This window comes from Anser anser (assembly GCF_964211835.1).
Source record: "Anser anser genome assembly, chromosome: 3".
NCBI lineage: Eukaryota > Metazoa > Chordata > Aves > Anseriformes > Anatidae > Anser > Anser anser.
This window is the reverse complement of record NC_139722.1, coordinates 124,201,701-124,219,516: the sequence shown is the minus strand read 5'-3', so window position 1 is coordinate 124,219,516 and position 17,816 is coordinate 124,201,701. Positions and strand designations below refer to the sequence as shown.

The window sequence follows — 17,816 nt, the reverse complement described above, 5'->3', positions numbered from 1 at the left end:
TCTTTCTCCTGGGAAACCTGCGACTGCAGCACGCCAGCTGCAGCTTTCCTCCCTTCAGCTGCCGCGCCACCTTCGCTCGGCGACAAACCCCGCGGGGGTCCCAGCGGCGGGGAGCTGCTTCTGCCCTGGTGAGCCGCAGGGAAAGGAGAGAGCCGGCCGTCAGCGCGCGGGGGGAGGAAAACCTCCGAGGCGCAGCCCGACGATCGGGCGCAGCGAGGACCCGCGCCCGGCCGCCGCAGCCCCCACCCCTCCCGGCCCGACGCTCCGGGGAAGCGCCCCCGAAGGCTCTCGCTCGCCTCACCGCCGGCAGCCGCGCTCGCAGCCAGCGGCAACCTGCGCCTCCCGGCCGCGGCCCCGGCTCGGGGAAAGACCGGCCGCGCACCACAGAACTACAGCTCCCAGCATGCCGCGGGACGGAGCAGTCCATCCGCCCCAGAGGGGAGTCGGCCAAGCGCACGCAACCGCCCGCCCCCCGCGCCGCTTCGCCCCCCTCTCCCCCAGCCCTCCGAAGCCCCGCGCAGTGCAGACCCCGCCGCACGCCCGCTCCGCTCCGCCCGCTCCGGCGCGGCGCCGCCCCCGCCCCGCACAAGGGCCGTTTCCGCAGAAGCCGCCGACCGCGTGGCGCCCCAACCGCCCGCCGCCTCGCCCCCGCCCGGCCCGGCCCGGCCCGGGGCGGCACCGACCACCAACCTCGTTGCGGCACCGCGCCGCGGCGGCCCGGCGCGGCCGCTGCCGCCCATAGCGCCGGCAAGCCCTGCACGGCACCTCCGCCCTGGGCTCCTCCGAGCCAATCACGGAGCGTTTCCGCCCTGAGTTAAGGCTAGCCGTGACGCCGCTTCCGCCCTGGGTTCCCAGCCAATCACGGAATGCTCCCGCCCTCACTGACGGCTCGCTCGGACACCGCATCCGCCCTCACGGTCCAGCCAATCACGGAGCCGTTTTGGCCCTCAGTGAGGGCACGCCCTGACGTCACTTCCGCCCTCGGTTCCCTCGCAGGTAACGGGTCTCAAGGCAGTTTGTTCCCTTTAAACAATAACGGAGCGCGGCTGTGCTTCAGAACGATTGCATTTCTTGAAATCTCTAGGAAGCAGTCCGTGAAATGTGATCTCGGACCCTCGCCTTTTAAGCATCAGAGGCAAACGTGCTATCTGTAGATGCTCCTTAGAAGCTAAACTGTCAGTCTGCAATTGTTTTACCTTTACTGCAACTCAGGACCGCACTCGGAGCGCTGACTCAATGCCGTGTGTGCTGTCTCCAGCTAGCTGTCAGGCACACGCTGCTCCACGGAGAAGTCAAATTTCCTCTGAAATTGCTTACCCAAACCAGTATGGGACGCAATAGGAAACCAGGGAGGAAGCAACCTCTCCTCTGCACTCAGAGTCCGTCCTGCCGTCAGCTACAGCATGGGACAGAAACCGTATTATTCAGATGCGGAGGTATCAAAGATGATCCTCTGAAGTCGCATCGGAGAACTTGAGGCTGGGGGCTGGCAGGAAAAAAAGTAACTAACAAGACAAGCCATCCTAAGTCTGTAAAAAAAAATAGAATAAAAGGAAAAAAAAGAAAAAGGTCGGAGGGTGGGGGTGGGAAGCCAGTAAGAATCAGCCTGATAAAAGGTTTACAAATGAGATGAAGAAGAAGAGGAGAAGGGGAGAGATTGTCTATGCAAGGCAAGAGACCCAGGAGGCAAAGGCTGAAGTCTAGGCAGGCAGACTAGAATGTGACGAGGAAACATACTGGCTTTCTATGAAGAACAGAGCTAGCAGCAAGGAAGTAATAATGGCAGACGAGGGAGACTAGTGCCTTTTCCTTTCACGTGAACATACTCCCTTCACTAGAGCCTACTCCCCTTCAGTATGAAACGAGGACCAACGCTCACAAAATTCAGTTATAAAATAGGAAGCTGCCCTTTGGCAGTCTCTTTCTAAGTGCCCATACCCATCACTTGCTCCTCAAACACTTGCTCATATGTTAGAGAAATGCTCAATCAGTCTTGCTAAAAATACTAGCAGTGAGAGCCTAGACTCATCGCTCCACAAGCGAGTGAAAGCAATCATTCTGCCTCGGTGCAAACATGCAGTATCAGTATGGGACAGACCACTCACAGCCTAGAGCTTCTACTTTCTGTGCTAATTTTTTTTAGCATATATTCTTAACAGTTGCGATTTGCTATTAGCAATCTATATCAAACATTTGATGTTTAATGGTAGCCTGCAACTCAGCTGCGTTCGGCATGGACAGGAAAGTGCTCATTGGTAGGAACCTCATAAATTGCAAGTTAAGCAGGGAACCTACGTTATAAGACACGTGCAGAAACCGCAGCACCTGAACGTAAGCTAACTCCTTCTCTACGCTGGGTATCAAAAACCAACCCTGAATAACTCTCGACATTGCAGAAGCAAGTCCCAAGAATGTGCCCGTAGGAAAAAAAAAACTGGGATGGCAACAGAATTCATTTCAGAAGAGTCTTTTGAGGCAAGACTTCTTGCAGCCTTCCAGTAACTCACCAACAGAAATACACTTTTGTTATCAAAGATCTCTCTGCATTACAGTTTGCGACGTGCCAGTTTCACACATTTTCTAACCCAAGACCAGCTTCTCGATGCACCCCTCGAACGCAAAAGAACGGATTTAGTCTATGCTGCCTGAACTGTACTTTCCTCGGTCAGAAGGTAATATGGTTCGTTCCGGAAAGCATCATTTTTCAGTAACAACCTTCCCCACAGGGGCCAAACATCACGTTAACCAGCCCGGGAGATACTCATGCTATTTCATACATGACGATAACAGGGCAGATACTTGCTATATTCAATTCCTAAAGCGAGCCTCCTTTGGCAAAAGGAAACGCTATTTATTTATTTATTTAGATTTTTTTTTTTTTTTTTAAACAATGCCGTGGGTTGCTGTTTTCAAAGGCCTCTCTGTCTTCTCTGATGAAGACATCTCTCATGTAATTATGGAAGCTGCAGCTGTTTCCACCGACAAGCTCTCAAAGTCCTGGGCTCACTAACCTGTGACAGCCGTAATATCCAATTGCAGGTGACGGAATATTCTAGTTCTGCTCATTTCCTTTGAGGCCCAGAAAAGCTCACGACAACAGGAGTACCATGAAAGGACCCATAATATTACCTTTATTTTCAGCTTCTTCTAAGTCCTTCTCGTTTGCCAAGAGAATTTCTTCTCTCTGATCAGGTAACAAGTCAGCAAGACGATAATCAATCTCCGCTCTCTGAAAGAGAAAAGTTTCTGAACTGCATCCTTATATGAAGTCCGTGGTGTTTGACATCTGGCTCACTTCAGCTCATTTCTACTGACACATCTTCCCGCCGTCTTGACTCCCTGGATGCTTGGAGCCAGCTGATTTTTTCCAGGACCCATTTGTGTTATAAACCTGTATTTTAAGGCTTGCCACGTGTTCCCAACCTTAAAGAGTGAGCACATACTGTTCTCTCACCTGCTCAGGCTGCAGAGCTGCCAGGGTCCTGCCACCAGCTCGAGCCCTTTCACCCTGCTGCTCTGCTGGAGGGCCTGCCAAAACAAACAAACAAACAAACAAAACACAACCACAAGACACGCAGACAAAGGTTACAGCCCATGTGGGAGGAGACGAACGCTAACCTTTCATCTTCCAACTCTTTACTCAAAGCAGGAAAACAGGTACGGTCCTAATAGACATATCAAAGAAATTCACTGTATGCCAGAACAGGAAAATCTGTATCAGATACCAAAATGCTGCCACGGTCCCCGAGCACAGCCCTTTTCAAGGCATCACGGAGATTCAGCAAGATCATCCAGGTCACAGGGGACAAACAAGCTCGTATCAAAGCTGCACACAGCTTGTATCAAAGAGACTTGACAAAGAGCAAAAGAATACAAGGACGGCTAAATCTCAGGAGAGATTTAGGAGAAAACTGAAAACAGGGAGGCATCCTTTGAAAAAGTTTAATTAGACAACTAACGAAAAGAGAAAAGATTGCAAAACAACACGGGAATGTACAAACAGCGCTGGAAGCCAAAAGCGGCCTGAGTAACAGCTTGCAGAATAGCTGCTCTCTCCACGCCTCTCCCTGTGCACACTGAAGGGTTCCTACAGAAGAAAGGTTTTCTTCTTGGCGTGGATATCAAAGAACCTGTCTCAAACTGAAACGATACAGAACAAGTTTTGAAACAGAAGCAGAAGTAACAAGTCAAAAGGCTCACGCAGCATTTCACTAAGGAGTTCTCAAGTAGCTCACGGATAAGCTACGTTTTCATTTTTAACTCTCTTGAAATTGTCTGTAGGACAGATGACTTGAAATGTGACTAATAGGCCCGGACTTCTATTTCAGAAGCGTCCTACAGAAATTGCCAGAGCAGGAATTCCCACGTTAAGGAAAATAACAGGAGGTAAGAAAAGAACTAGCGGACACTTGATTAAGAAGGCTTAATTAAGGAGCGTTAAAACAGCTTTTTAAAGCGAGGTCATACTTTATAAAGTAGAGCGTATTTTCGTGTTCTTTGAAAAAAAGTGACACACGCGAGGAGATAAGAGTTCATTTTAAAAAGTTACCTGACTATTTCAAGTGTGTTTTGGAAGACAGAAGACAAAAGAAAGAATGGGAGTAACCACGTTCCATGGTAGAGGAAGGGTCGCAGTAAGATTTCACCTTTACTTTTGCTGTTCACCATACTTGTAATTGTCTGAGACGTGGGGTTACAAGATGAAAAGCTTTATAGCTGATACAAATTTATTGCAGTAGGACAAAGTGAAAAGCGCTGATATCGCACTTTTTCCCAGAAAGGAACTTCTCGGAAAAGGAGCTAAGTTTCCTGGTGGACGCCAACTTGAACACGAAACAGCAATGTGCCTTTGCTGCAAAAGCAGCTGAGGGTATCCTGGGTGGCATTAGGCAAAGTATTGCCAGCAGGTCAAGAAAGGCGATCCTCCGCCTCTGCTCAGGAACGGTGAGGCCGCACCTGGCGTGCTGGGCCTGGGCCTCCCAGTACAGGAGAGACCTGGACACACTGCGAAGAGTCCAACGGAGGGCCACGAGGACGGTAAGGGACTGAAGCACCTTTCCTATGAGGACAGGCTGGGAGAGCTGGGACCGTTCGGCCTGGAGAAGAGGAGGCTTGGAGGGGATCTCATCGATGTCTGTAAATACACGAAGGGAGGGTGGAAGGAAGACAAAGCCAGACTTTTCTAACTGGTACCCAAGGAACAAAAAAGGAGGCAACAGACACAGGCCGAAACATAGGATGTTCCCCTCCTGTGGTTTCCTGAACATCAGTAAATACTTTTTCGCTGTGAGGGTGACTGAGCACTAGCGTAGGCTGCCCAGGGAGGTCGTGGAGTCACAGTCTTTGTGAGGTTTCAAAACCTGTCTGGACGTGGTCCTGGAAAACCAGATCTGGGTGGCTCTGCTTGAGCAGGGGTGTTGGACCGGGTGACCTCTGGAGGTCCTTCCGACCTCAACCAGCCTGTGATTCCTTTGCAGCCGCTATGCAACCAAATAGCGAGCACAATTCAAAGCAGATAAACGTGAAGAAATGCAGAGGCAAAAGGGGAAATCAGGCCTCGGTACTGCACATAATCCTATGAAAACATCACCTCAGTGCTCATCAGCGTCGAAGAGCAACTTACACGTTTAAGCTTTTGGAAAAGGCCTAGGAAAGGCAACAAGAAACATCACCAGTCTAATCAAAACTCAAAGTTAGCCTTGCTATCTCATAAACTGAAGGTTCATTTGCATCTTGGATGCTACACAGAATTTTATTTTTGCCTATCTTAAAAAGGTCACAGTAGAATAAAAACAGTTTCAGCCAAGAGAAACAGGGATCGCCAAACTTTTGGAACAGTTTCTATCATTTTTGTTGTTTTTTTTTCCTGAGGCAGTCATTTCAACTAGAATCAACCATGAAATCCATCTGAAACAGCTGGAAGAAACTGTGGTTATGAAAAGCCAACCTCCTCCTTCCTTCTCGGGGCCTACAATATGGACCAAAGTCCAGAAGCCACCGAAGGAAACACGTCTGGAGATGATAAAAAGAGTACGTGATTTTGTTGATGGCCTGGTGTGAAACTGTACCAACCACCTTCCTCTTTCTAGAAAAGTACCTTCAGCATCAACAGGTGACAGACTTCACGGCAGCACAGCTCACAAGACTAGACCACTACCAGCCACACGTCTGGGAGACAGAAAAGCTAGCAAGCTCCAGGTATCTGGAAAGCAATATCCAGGACATGTAAAGTACCCATAAATCACTGAAAGACAGAATCCACTGCCGGAAGAAGCGAACGATTGTAGAATAGCGTTCGGCTTATATGCAGGGAAAGACTATGTATTTAGAATCAGGAGTGTTACTCGTGACTATATACAATTCCGAGGAGCTAGCAGAAGTACCGTAGCGTCCACACAGGGCGTGCCTTCCAATCCTTTTACCGGCTTTGTTGCCCTCCTCTGTACGCTTTCAGGGATCTTAACGTTCTTTTTATATCGTAGAGCCCAGAATCGCACACAATATTGAAGGAGAGGCTTCGCCAACGCTAAATACAGTGGGAGAATCACCTCTTTTGACCAGCTGGCTACGCTGTGTTTAATATATCCCAAAATGCTAGACGATAACCCGTGCTTCTGAATCCTTTAGCTATCTTCCCAGGGCCCTGAAATTTATTTTGATTGAACACAGACTTCTTGCTGCAACTTTGTTGGTACCCACGTGAAAGAGCAGAAGTAGGGAATAATCTGAAGTTTGAACTAAGCTCGTAAGCTCGCTAGCAATGTCCCTGATCCAAGCCCCAGGCAGGTAGAAAAGCTCAGCTGTAGAGTCACGTGTATTTGTACCCGCTCATTTCTTCACCTGCCAGTTTATTGTGCTACAGACGTTACAGAACACACAAACTGCAAGGTTACTACTACCTTTTGTAACCGATGCGACCTTTGGTAGGGCTAGCCGTCTAAGAGAGCCACCAAAATCCCCTTCACGCCCGGATTTCACCCGGAGGTCGCTGCGACTTACCCGGACAGCTGGGACAGACGGGCTGCTCTTTCTCCTGGGAAACCTGCGACTGCAGCACGCCAGCTGCAGCTTTCCTCCCTTCAGCTGCCGCGCCACCTTCGCTCGGCGACAAACCCCGCGGGGGTCCCAGCGGCGGGGAGCTGCTTCTGCCCTGGTGAGCCGCAGGGAAAGGAGAGAGCCGGCCGTCAGCGCGCGGGGGGAGGAAAACCTCCGAGGCGCAGCCCGACGATCGGGCGCAGCGAGGACCCGCGCCCGGCCGCCGCAGCCCCCACCCCTCCCGGCCCGACGCTCCGGGGAAGCGCCCCCGAAGGCTCTCGCTCGCCTCACCGCCGGCAGCCGCGCTCGCAGCCAGCGGCAACCTGCGCCTCCCGGCCGCGGCCCCGGCTCGGGGAAAGACCGGCCGCGCACCACAGAACTACAGCTCCCAGCATGCCGCGGGACGGAGCAGTCCATCCGCCCCAGAGGGGAGTCGGCCAAGCGCACGCAACCGCCCGCCCCCCGCGCCGCTTCGCCCCCCTCTCCCCCAGCCCTCCGAAGCCCCGCGCAGTGCAGACCCCGCCGCACGCCCGCTCCGCTCCGCCCGCTCCGGCGCGGCGCCGCCCCCGCCCCGCACAAGGGCCGTTTCCGCAGAAGCCGCCGACCGCGTGGCGCCCCAACCGCCCGCCGCCTCGCCCCCGCCCGGCCCGGCCCGGCCCGGGGCGGCACCGACCACCAACCTCGTTGCGGCACCGCGCCGCGGCGGCCCGGCGCGGCCGCTGCCGCCCATAGCGCCGGCAAGCCCTGCACGGCACCTCCGCCCTGGGCTCCTCCGAGCCAATCACGGAGCGTTTCCGCCCTGAGTTAAGGCTAGCCGTGACGCCGCTTCCGCCCTGGGTTCCCAGCCAATCACGGAATGCTCCCGCCCTCACTGACGGCTCGCTCGGACACCGCATCCGCCCTCACGGTCCAGCCAATCACGGAGCCGTTTTGGCCCTCAGTGAGGGCACGCCCTGACGTCACTTCCGCCCTCGGTTCCCTCGCAGGTAACGGGTCTCAAGGCAGTTTGTTCCCTTTAAACAATAACGGAGCGCGGCTGTGCTTCAGAACGATTGCATTTCTTGAAATCTCTAGGAAGCAGTCCGTGAAATGTGATCTCGGACCCTCGCCTTTTAAGCATCAGAGGCAAACGTGCTATCTGTAGATGCTCCTTAGAAGCTAAACTGTCAGTCTGCAATTGTTTTACCTTTACTGCAACTCAGGACCGCACTCGGAGCGCTGACTCAATGCCGTGTGTGCTGTCTCCAGCTAGCTGTCAGGCACACGCTGCTCCACGGAGAAGTCAAATTTCCTCTGAAATTGCTTACCCAAACCAGTATGGGACGCAATAGGAAACCAGGGAGGAAGCAACCTCTCCTCTGCACTCAGAGTCCGTCCTGCCGTCAGCTACAGCATGGGACAGAAACCGTATTATTCAGATGCGGAGGTATCAAAGATGATCCTCTGAAGTCGCATCGGAGAACTTGAGGCTGGGGGCTGGCAGGAAAAAAAGTAACTAACAAGACAAGCCATCCTAAGTCTGTAAAAAAAAAATAGAATAAAAGGAAAAAAAAGAAAAAGGTCGGAGGGTGGGGGTGGGAAGCCAGTAAGAATCAGCCTGATAAAAGGTTTACAAATGAGATGAAGAAGAAGAGGAGAAGGGGAGAGATTGTCTATGCAAGGCAAGAGACCCAGGAGGCAAAGGCTGAAGTCTAGGCAGGCAGACTAGAATGTGACGAGGAAACATACTGGCTTTCTATGAAGAACAGAGCTAGCAGCAAGGAAGTAATAATGGCAGACGAGGGAGACTAGTGCCTTTTCCTTTCACGTGAACATACTCCCTTCACTAGAGCCTACTCCCCTTCAGTATGAAACGAGGACCAACGCTCACAAAATTCAGTTATAAAATAGGAAGCTGCCCTTTGGCAGTCTCTTTCTAAGTGCCCATACCCATCACTTGCTCCTCAAACACTTGCTCATATGTTAGAGAAATGCTCAATCAGTCTTGCTAAAAATACTAGCAGTGAGAGCCTAGACTCATCGCTCCACAAGCGAGTGAAAGCAATCATTCTGCCTCGGTGCAAACATGCAGTATCAGTATGGGACAGACCACTCACAGCCTAGAGCTTCTACTTTCTGTGCTAATTTTTTTTAGCATATATTCTTAACAGTTGCGATTTGCTATTAGCAATCTATATCAAACATTTGATGTTTAATGGTAGCCTGCAACTCAGCTGCGTTCGGCATGGACAGGAAAGTGCTCATTGGTAGGAACCTCATAAATTGCAAGTTAAGCAGGGAACCTACGTTATAAGACACGTGCAGAAACCGCAGCACCTGAACGTAAGCTAACTCCTTCTCTACGCTGGGTATCAAAAACCAACCCTGAATAACTCTCGACATTGCAGAAGCAAGTCCCAAGAATGTGCCCGTAGGAAAAAAAAAAACTGGGATGGCAACAGAATTCATTTCAGAAGAGTCTTTTGAGGCAAGACTTCTTGCAGCCTTCCAGTAACTCACCAACAGAAATACACTTTTGTTATCAAAGATCTCTCTGCATTACAGTTTGCGACGTGCCAGTTTCACACATTTTCTAACCCAAGACCAGCTTCTCGATGCACCCCTCGAACGCAAAAGAACGGATTTAGTCTATGCTGCCTGAACTGTACTTTCCTCGGTCAGAAGGTAATATGGTTCGTTCCGGAAAGCATCATTTTTCAGTAACAACCTTCCCCACAGGGGCCAAACATCACGTTAACCAGCCCGGGAGATACTCATGCTATTTCATACATGACGATAACAGGGCAGATACTTGCTATATTCAATTCCTAAAGCGAGCCTCCTTTGGCAAAAGGAAACGCTATTTATTTATTTATTTAGATTTTTTTTTTTTTTTTTAAACAATGCCGTGGGTTGCTGTTTTCAAAGGCCTCTCTGTCTTCTCTGATGAAGACATCTCTCATGTAATTATGGAAGCTGCAGCTGTTTCCACCGACAAGCTCTCAAAGTCCTGGGCTCACTAACCTGTGACAGCCGTAATATCCAATTGCAGGTGACGGAATATTCTAGTTCTGCTCATTTCCTTTGAGGCCCAGAAAAGCTCACGACAACAGGAGTACCATGAAAGGACCCATAATATTACCTTTATTTTCAGCTTCTTCTAAGTCCTTCTCGTTTGCCAAGAGAATTTCTTCTCTCTGATCAGGTAACAAGTCAGCAAGACGATAATCAATCTCCGCTCTCTGAAAGAGAAAAGTTTCTGAACTGCATCCTTATATGAAGTCCGTGGTGTTTGACATCTGGCTCACTTCAGCTCATTTCTACTGACACATCTTCCCGCCGTCTTGACTCCCTGGATGCTTGGAGCCAGCTGATTTTTTCCAGGACCCATTTGTGTTATAAACCTGTATTTTAAGGCTTGCCACGTGTTCCCAACCTTAAAGAGTGAGCACATACTGTTCTCTCACCTGCTCAGGCTGCAGAGCTGCCAGGGTCCTGCCACCAGCTCGAGCCCTTTCACCCTGCTGCTCTGCTGGAGGGCCTGCCAAAACAAACAAACAAACAAACAAAACACAACCACAAGACACGCAGACAAAGGTTACAGCCCATGTGGGAGGAGACGAACGCTAACCTTTCATCTTCCAACTCTTTACTCAAAGCAGGAAAACAGGTACGGTCCTAATAGACATATCAAAGAAATTCACTGTATGCCAGAACAGGAAAATCTGTATCAGATACCAAAATGCTGCCACGGTCCCCGAGCACAGCCCTTTTCAAGGCATCACGGAGATTCAGCAAGATCATCCAGGTCACAGGGGACAAACAAGCTCGTATCAAAGCTGCACACAGCTTGTATCAAAGAGACTTGACAAAGAGCAAAAGAATACAAGGACGGCTAAATCTCAGGAGAGATTTAGGAGAAAACTGAAAACAGGGAGGCATCCTTTGAAAAAGTTTAATTAGACAACTAACGAAAAGAGAAAAGATTGCAAAACAACACGGGAATGTACAAACAGCGCTGGAAGCCAAAAGCGGCCTGAGTAACAGCTTGCAGAATAGCTGCTCTCTCCACGCCTCTCCCTGTGCACACTGAAGGGTTCCTACAGAAGAAAGGTTTTCTTCTTGGCGTGGATATCAAAGAACCTGTCTCAAACTGAAACGATACAGAACAAGTTTTGAAACAGAAGCAGAAGTAACAAGTCAAAAGGCTCACGCAGCATTTCACTAAGGAGTTCTCAAGTAGCTCACGGATAAGCTACGTTTTCATTTTTAACTCTCTTGAAATTGTCTGTAGGACAGATGACTTGAAATGTGACTAATAGGCCCGGACTTCTATTTCAGAAGCGTCCTACAGAAATTGCCAGAGCAGGAATTCCCACGTTAAGGAAAATAACAGGAGGTAAGAAAAGAACTAGCGGACACTTGATTAAGAAGGCTTAATTAAGGAGCGTTAAAACAGCTTTTTAAAGCGAGGTCATACTTTATAAAGTAGAGCGTATTTTCGTGTTCTTTGAAAAAAAGTGACACACGCGAGGAGATAAGAGTTCATTTTAAAAAGTTACCTGACTATTTCAAGTGTGTTTTGGAAGACAGAAGACAAAAGAAAGAATGGGAGTAACCACGTTCCATGGTAGAGGAAGGGTCGCAGTAAGATTTCACCTTTACTTTTGCTGTTCACCATACTTGTAATCGTCTGAGACGTGGGGTTACAAGATGAAAAGCTTTATAGCTGATACAAATTTATTGCAGTAGGACAAAGTGAAAAGCGCTGATATCGCACTTTTTCCCAGAAAGGAACTTCTCGGAAAAGGAGCTAAGTTTCCTGGTGGACGCCAACTTGAACACGAAACAGCAATGTGCCTTTGCTGCAAAAGCAGCTGAGGGTATCCTGGGTGGCATTAGGCAAAGTATTGCCAGCAGGTCAAGAAAGGCGATCCTCCGCCTCTGCTCAGGAACGGTGAGGCCGCACCTGGCGTGCTGGGCCTGGGCCTCCCAGTACAGGAGAGACCTGGACACACTGCGAAGAGTCCAACGGAGGGCCACGAGGACGGTAAGGGACTGAAGCACCTTTCCTATGAGGACAGGCTGGGAGAGCTGGGACCGTTCGGCCTGGAGAAGAGGAGGCTTGGAGGGGATCTCATCGATGTCTGTAAATACACGAAGGGAGGGTGGAAGGAAGACAAAGCCAGACTTTTCTAACTGGTACCCAAGGAACAAAAAAGGAGGCAACAGACACAGGCCGAAACATAGGATGTTCCCCTCCTGTGGTTTCCTGAACATCAGTAAATACTTTTTCGCTGTGAGGGTGACTGAGCACTAGCGTAGGCTGCCCAGGGAGGTCGTGGAGTCACAGTCTTTGTGAGGTTTCAAAACCTGTCTGGACGTGGTCCTGGAAAACCAGATCTGGGTGGCTCTGCTTGAGCAGGGGTGTTGGACCGGGTGACCTCTGGAGGTCCTTCCGACCTCAACCAGCCTGTGATTCCTTTGCAGCCGCTATGCAACCAAATAGCGAGCACAATTCAAAGCAGATAAACGTGAAGAAATGCAGAGGCAAAAGGGGAAATCAGGCCTCGGTACTGCACATAATCCTATGAAAACATCACCCCAGTGCTCATCAGCGTCGAAGAGCAACTTACACGTTTAAGCTTTTGGAAAAGGCCTAGGAAAGGCAACAAGAAACATCACCAGTCTAATCAAAACTCAAAGTTAGCCTTGCTATCTCATAAACTGAAGGTTCATTTGCATCTTGGATGCTACACAGAATTTTATTTTTGCCTATCTTAAAAAGGTCACAGTAGAATAAAAACAGTTTCAGCCAAGAGAAACAGGGATCGCCAAACTTTTGGAACAGTTTCTATCATTTTTGTTGTTTTTTTTTCCTGAGGCAGTCATTTCAACTAGAATCAACCATGAAATCCATCTGAAACAGCTGGAAGAAACTGTGGTTATGAAAAGCCAACCTCCTCCTTCCTTCTCGGGGCCTACAATATGGACCAAAGTCCAGAAGCCACCGAAGGAAACACGTCTGGAGATGATAAAAAGAGTACGTGATTTTGTTGATGGCCTGGTGTGAAACTGTACCAACCACCTTCCTCTTTCTAGAAAAGTACCTTCAGCATCAACAGGTGACAGACTTCACGGCAGCACAGCTCACAAGACTAGACCACTACCAGCCACACGTCTGGGAGACAGAAAAGCTAGCAAGCTCCAGGTATCTGGAAAGCAATATCCAGGACATGTAAAGTACCCATAAATCACTGAAAGACAGAATCCACTGCCGGAAGAAGCGAACGATTGTAGAATAGCGTTCGGCTTATATGCAGGGAAAGACTATGTATTTAGAATCAGGAGTGTTACTCGTGACTATATACAATTCCGAGGAGCTAGCAGAAGTACCGTAGCGTCCACACAGGGCGTGCCTTCCAATCCTTTTACCGGCTTTGTTGCCCTCCTCTGTACGCTTTCAGGGATCTTAACGTTCTTTTTATATCGTAGAGCCCAGAATCGCACACAATATTGAAGGAGAGGCTTCGCCAACGCTAAATACAGTGGGAGAATCACCTCTTTTGACCAGCTGGCTACGCTGTGTTTAATATATCCCAAAATGCTAGACGATAACCCGTGCTTCTGAATCCTTTAGCTATCTTCCCAGGGCCCTGAAATTTATTTTGATTGAACACAGACTTCTTGCTGCAACTTTGTTGGTACCCACGTGAAAGAGCAGGAGTAGGGAATAATCTGAAGTTTGAACTAAGCTCGTAAGCTCGCTAGCAATGTCCCTGATCCAAGCCCCAGGCAGGTAGAAAAGCTCAGCTGTAGAGTCACGTGTATTTGTACCCGCTCATTTCTTCACCTGCCAGTTTATTGTGCTACAGACGTTACAGAACACACAAACTGCAAGGTTACTACTACCTTTTGTAACCGATGCGACCTTTGGTAGGGCTAGCCGTCTAAGAGAGCCACCAAAATCCCCTTCACGCCCGGATTTCACCCGGAGGTCGCTGCGACTTACCCGGACAGCTGGGACAGACGGGCTGCTCTTTCTCCTGGGAAACCTGCGACTGCAGCACGCCAGCTGCAGCTTTCCTCCCTTCAGCTGCCGCGCCACCTTCGCTCGGCGACAAACCCCGCGGGGGTCCCAGCGGCGGGGAGCTGCTTCTGCCCTGGTGAGCCGCAGGGAAAGGAGAGAGCCGGCCGTCAGCGCGCGGGGGCAGGAAAACCTCCGAGGCGCAGCCCGACGATCGGGCGCAGCGAGGACCCGCGCCCGGCCGCCGCAGCCCCCACCCCTCCCGGCCCGACGCTCCGGGGAAGCGCCCCCGAAGGCTCTCGCTCGCCTCACCGCCGGCAGCCGCGCTCGCAGCCAGCGGCAACCTGCGCCTCCCGGCGCGCACGGCCCGGCCCCGGCCGCGGCCCCGGCTCGGGGAAAGACCGGCCGCGCGCCACAGAACTACAGCTCCCAGCATGCCGCGGGACGGAGCAGTCCATCCGCCCCAGAGGGGAGTCGGCCAAGCGCACGCAGCCGCCCCCCCCCCCGCCGCCCTCTCTGCGCCCGCCCGCCCCCCCCCCCCGCGCCGCTTCGCCCCCCTCTCCCCCAGCCCTCCGAAGCCCCGCGCAGTGCGGACCCCGCCGCACGCCCGCTCCGCTCCGCTCCGGCGCGGCGCCGCCCCCGCCCCGCACAAGGGCCGTTTCCGCAGAAGCCGCCGACCGCGTGGCGCCCCAACCGCCCGCCGCCTCGCCCCCTCCCGGCCCGGCCCGGCCCGGGGCGGCACCGACCACCAACCTCGTTGCGGCACCGCGCCGCGGCGGCCCGGCCCGGCCCGACAGCTTCCGCCCATAGTGCCGGCAAGCCCTGCACGGCACCTCCGCCCTGCGTTCCTCCGAGCCAATCACGGAGCGTGTCCGCCCTGAGTTAAGGCTAGCCGTGACGCCACATCCGCCCTCGCGGTCCAGCCAATCACGGCGCCGCTTCCCTGTGGGAAGGCGACCCTGAGGCTGCCCCTGTGCTGCCTTTTTTTTTGTTTGTTTGTTTATTTTTTTTTTAAAGAAGGCGCGGGTGTTCTTGGTCCTCTCTCGTCAAGTCTGTCTGCGAGAAACATCTCAAATAATTTTCTTGACACGCGATCTTCTCTGAGGCTATTTTATTCGCGGTTGCAGTGGCGGGCGTCCTGCCGATCAGGAGCGCATTGCAGTAAGCACAGCATCAACTTTTATTCCCTGTTCCCCGACACCTGATCCCCTCCCCTGTATGTACCATGTATGTACAATTTTACTTCTTTTTCAACCCTTTAATTTCTCCCTTCTTATTTCCTTTTTTTTTTTTTTTCCCCTTTCTTATGTTTCAGGAACCTGTGATCTTTGTTTTACCGTGCCCACGCTGCTCAACCTGTTTTTCCTCAAGCTTCTGCCTTATTTCGGAACAGTGAGGCCGCCTACTGTCCGCTTACCCACGTGGCGTTTCTCCTCATTATGACTGCACAACTACCTCGGAATACAGAAAATTAGTTCTCTACTGCAAAAACACAACTTAGTTTCTCACAGCTCCCTCCTCTCCTTTCCTTACTCCTACTGTTGTTTTTGCACCTCTTCACGTACCGCGCTCTTGAGTTTCTCCAACGTTAAGGCGCAATAGTCTTCTTCGGATGTCACGGGGGATGGGAGGCGTACAACGCCATTATTTTTACAATACCAACAAATAGTTGTTTGAGCCAATTCTGTTCAGGTAACCACGAAGTTAGTTTCTCCCACATGTTTCTAAATGCCCAGGAACTGTCACATTGAGCTACTCTATGTAGGATCTTTCCCCCCCCCCCCCCACGCCCCCCCAGTATACCTTTTTTTCCCCCCAAATATCAGTCAAATCCGTCCCGTTTGATCTACATCTATACAGCAACTAGCATTAATTACAGTGCACGCTCCTCCTTATGAGGTTATTAATGAATCTAATACTATTCGATTCTACGGTGCTATTTTTGCAAACTTATCAAACTTATTTTCTAGTTCTTCAGTTATAGCGGAGATATTTGCAATAGCTTTTTCTAATTCACCCACCCCTCACCGAGGTAAAAACCACCTTGCAAAGCTGTGAAATACTAGAGAATTTTACTAGAGAATTGTCTGGAGTCCGCTTAATCCTGCGTGTGGTCTCAAGGGGGCTTTGGCTTTGTGGGTCTTCAATAATAGTCACGTTTGGAATTACTGCCTCCAGGGTGCAAGCTCCCTTCCATCCCAGGGGCAACACCTTCCTGGCTTTATTGCCACGTAGCCAGTACCACCTCTCGCCATTTGGGACAGGCCATCCAGTTGCAGGATTCTCACGTCGCATCTGGCACGCGCTATGTATATTAGCGTTCCTGTGGCTACCATATTTGGTGCAGCGTGGATTATTCCCTGCGTGGATAATTCCACACCCAGGGTCAGTACTATCGCCCCCTGAGTTTCTATCACTGTTGTTTAAAAGGCACCTTCGATAACGCGGTATATTGTAGCCAGGATTACGCGCAGGGAGCGTGAGAAACACTCCGTAGCCAGTAGCTTAGGCTCAGGCGAGGATCTCAGTGAAGTAGTAATTTATTCGCGATCGCAATGGCACGCGTCCCACAAGCAGGAGCGCGCCTACTAGTCACACAGTACGGTTTGTGTACTTTCTTTCTCGACGACCGGGACCCTCCCCTGTTTCCCCACTGACTGGGTATTCCGGGTTCACAACCTATCCGACGCTTCACAGACACTACGTGGCCTTCAGTTGCCGGCCTGTTCAATTTCAAATTTCTTTTGACTTTTTTACTGTTTGAAGCGGTAATGTTTCTTCACTGATCTGACTTGACGCCGTGATTTTCACCTAGCTGCTCTGAGGGGTCCGGTTGTCTGCATTTTACAAGGTTGTCCGTTAAGCTTTCTTATCACTGCGAGCCTATCTCAACACCGCATTCCTTCCCTCTAAACAACGTAACTCTGCAAAAACAACATTTTTATTCCCACAATTCCCCCCTTTTCTTCTTTATAAACTGTTGATTTTTGCAAAACTTTTCTCTGCGGTGTAATTTGGTAGATCTCTTCCTCTTCTTCACCTTCTTTGCTTTCCATCCCCTCTAATATCATTGGTAGATCTCTTCCTCTTCTTCACCTTCTTTGCTTTCCATCCCCTCTAATATCATCGCCTTACGTGAGTAAGGTGGTGGCTCCACGGTCATTTGTTTCAACAGCGCAGTTTCAGTGAGCCGCTGTACCAGTCCTTTTACACAGGGGATAATGCAACAACCAAGGGCCGTCAAAACTCCTGCTACTACGATCAAGGATGCAGATACGGACGCCAGGGTCCCTTTCCGTCTAGCCAACCAAAACTGCGAACATCCCGTGACGGAAGGGCCCGGTCCTAATTACTCTGCCGATTCACCGGCAGGCGCCGGAAGCCCCTGCAACGCCCCGCTTACTGCGCCACCCTCCGCGCCACTACTGCCGGCCCTTGAAGCGCAGCGGCGCTCACTCACCCTCGCACACACGCACCCCCTCCCGCGCCCACCGCCCCCACCTCACGGCCGCTGCTCCACCGCCCGCCCCCGCCCTCCCGGGGCTCAACCCGCCGCCCTCGCCCACTCTCGGGCGCTCCGCTCGCAGCCGCGACCCCCGAGCGCCCCGCCGCCGCGTCGCCGGGGCCTCCCAGCGGCCCCTTCGGGCCCCCGCGCGCCCGATTCGCTCGGCCCCGCGCGGAATTTGCATGCCCCGCCCCCGGCACCGCCTCTCCCTCCCCGCGGCTCGCCGCCCGCGTGCCCCGCCCACCGAGCCCCTGCGCCCGACCTCCGCTC

General features: G+C 51.5%; 1 long non-coding RNA gene across 1 annotated transcript; it reads right to left on the bottom strand.

Annotated features, from left to right (window-relative positions):
• Nucleotides 1–12,568: 12,568 nt before the first annotated feature.
• On the bottom strand, nt 12,569–17,517 carry LOC310897912. The gene is made up of 3 exons (XR_014582786.1): nt 17,138–17,517; nt 14,795–17,081; nt 12,569–14,177 (listed from the first exon to the last, which is right to left on the bottom strand). It is a non-coding gene; the product is annotated as an uncharacterized lncRNA (long non-coding RNA).
• Between the last annotated feature and the right edge of the window lie 299 nt (nt 17,518–17,816).